Genomic DNA, 3126 nt, shown 5'->3' with positions numbered 1-3126 from the left:
ATCGTTTAAATAATAAAAGGTGAAGACAAAAGATAGATTCGACGAATTGAAGACGCAAACGACCAAAAAGCTCAAAAGTACAAAGTACAATCAAAGTGGTTCAAATTATTGGTGAGAAACGTCTCAAAATTACAAGAGTACAAGCCGCAAAACGCAAAATACAAGATATTAAATTGTACGCAAGGACGTTCGAAAATTCGGAACCGGGACTAGAGTCAACTCTCAACGCTCGACACAACGAACTAAAAATTACAAGTCAACTATGCATATAAATATAATATAATATATAAATAATTCTTATAAATTATTTATATTTTATATTATTTATTAAAAGTGTCGGCAAAGCTAGGAGCCAAACTCACCTGAGCTGGAAAAAGAAGTCATGCGATCGCATGGCCTGGAGGTGAAAAACCCATGCGATCGCATGGTGAATAGTACCAGGCCACATCCTATAAAAAGCAACGAATTCGGTCGAATATAAAACATCTTTTTCTCTTCCTATCTATCAACGTGTATATATATATATATATATATATATATATATATATATATTAATTATAATTTTAATTTTAATTTTAATTTTAATTTTAATTTTAATTTTAATAATAATAAGGGTATGTTAGTCAAATGTTGTAAGGGTGTAAGTCGAAATTCTGTCCGTGTAACGCTACGCTATTATTAATCATTGTAAGTTATGTTCAACCTTTTTTAAATTAATGTCTCGTAGCTAAGTTATTATTATGATTATTTAAGCCAAAGTAATCGTGATGTTGGCCTAAAAATATTAAGACGGGGTAATTGGGCTTTGGACCATAATTGGGGTTTGGATAAAAGAACGACACTTGTGGAAATTAGACTATGGGCTATTAATGGGCTTTATATTAACTAAATGATACCTCGTTAATTTAATATATAGACTTATAATTTGATGTATTTATATATAACCACATACGCTTGACTGGGTACGGTGGGCGGGATATCTATAAATACCAATAATTGTTCATTTTACTGGACTCGGGATTGGATTAATAGTTAATAGACTTGTTGAAACAGGGGTGGATTACATTCAAGGGTAATTGGTGTAATTGTTAACAAAGTAGTAAAACCTTGGACTACACGCAGTCGATAACCTGGTGTATTCATTAAACAAAGTATTAAGACCTTGTTACAATTCGAATCCCCAATTAGTTGGAATATTTGACTTCGGGAATAAGAATAATTTGACGAAGACTTCCGCATTTTATGATTATGACTGATGGACTATTATGGACAAATCCGTATGGACAGATTGAATAATCCAGGACAAAGAACAATTAACTCATGGTAATAAACTAAAATCAACACGTCAAACATCATGATTACGGAAGTTTAAATAAGAATAATTCCTTTATTTCATATTTAATTGCACTTTTAATTATCGCACTTTTATTTACTGTCATTTTATTTAATTGCACTTTTATTTATCGTACTTTTTAATTATCGCAATTTTATTATCGTTATTTACTTTACGCTTTAAATTAAGTCTTTTATATATTTAATATTTTACATTAGGTTTTAACTGCGACTAAAGTTTTAAAATCGACAAACCGGTCATTAAACTTAATAATACTACTTATATATATTTTTGTATTTTTACAATTATAAGTAAAAAAATATAGCGTTAAACTTGGTAAGATCCCTGTGGAACGAACCGAACTTACTAAAAACTACACTACTGTACGATTAGGTACACTGCCTATAAGTGTTGTAGCAAGGTTTAGGTATATCCACTTTATAAATAAATAAATAACTTGTGTAAAATTGTATCGTATTTAATAGTATTTCCTTGTAAAAATATAACTATTTTGTATACACTTCTACGCACATCAAGTATTTTTGGCGCCGCTGCCGGGGAAAGTTAAATGCTTAAAGCGCAACGCTATATATATATAAAAAAAATTAGTTTACTTTTGTAAAATTACGCTTTTGTAAAAATACGTTTTTAATTTTAAAAATACAAAAATATAATGAGAAAAATATCTATATATTTATTTTTAAGAGTTTGTTTAAAATATATAAAGTTAAAAAGTATTTTTATTTCTATTTTTGTTTTTAAATATAAGTATTTTATTATTTTATATAAATATTTATTTATATTAAAAACAGAAAAACAGAAAAATAAATAAAAAAAAAAGTAAAACTATTCGGGCCTGGTACTGTAGCAGCCCAGCATTTGGCCCGGATCTGCAGGTCATGCGATCGCATGAATATATAACATACACTCCATACGATTGCATGGAGTGATTTGACTCGTCTGAAACATAAGCTGTACGAAATTAGGGTTTATAATTATAATTATTATTAATTAAAAACCCTAATTAGGTTATAATTATTTTATTATTTAGTTTAGTTTTATTATTTAATTTTTATATTTAGTTTAATTAGTTTTATTAATATATAAAAATTAATACTTTTATAAAATAATAATATAAAAATAATATTTTTATAAAAATTGTATTTTTACAACTTTAAGTTTTATTTTTATATTTTAGTATCTTTTTGTTTGTTTTAGCGTAATTTTTGTATTTTTCGCTCGTATTTAGTTTTAAGTCATAGTTTTTGCCATAGTTATTTTTATTTCTAGATTTTTAGGCTTTGCCGTAAAATCCCTTAAGTGCTTTTTCTTTAAGACTAAGATTTAGGTGCTTTAGAATTTTGCGACGCCGTTTTAATATTTTAGTATCTTTTTAAGATATTGCCATCTTGGATATAGAATTTCTTTTAAGCTTTAATATTTTTAGACGCAACTTTTAATTCTTAGTTTTTAGTTCTTTTTTTTTAAGTTTCGACGCGCTACGTTCTTTTTATTATTTTTCAACCTTTTATTTTTCGACGTTTTTCGACGCGCTCTTTTTCTTTCTTATTTTTCGCCACTCTAGTTTTTAGGACATAGAATTTTCTATTTCTTATCTAAAATTTCTTTAAATTTCAACGAAAAATTATTTTAAGTGGTTAAATTGATAGACATCAAAATTTTCTGCTTCGTAGTAATAGTTGAATTTGTTAGTGGCTGAGTTGTGAGCTTCCGATTTAAAGGGTTCTGGCTCCCTGCTACATCTATTGGCTATTCGAAACGTGGGCAAAAGC

This window comes from Rutidosis leptorrhynchoides, chromosome 9 (assembly GCF_046630445.1).
Source record: "Rutidosis leptorrhynchoides isolate AG116_Rl617_1_P2 chromosome 9, CSIRO_AGI_Rlap_v1, whole genome shotgun sequence".
Lineage (NCBI taxonomy): Eukaryota > Viridiplantae > Streptophyta > Magnoliopsida > Asterales > Asteraceae > Rutidosis > Rutidosis leptorrhynchoides.
Note: the sequence above shows the minus strand (reverse complement) of the source record.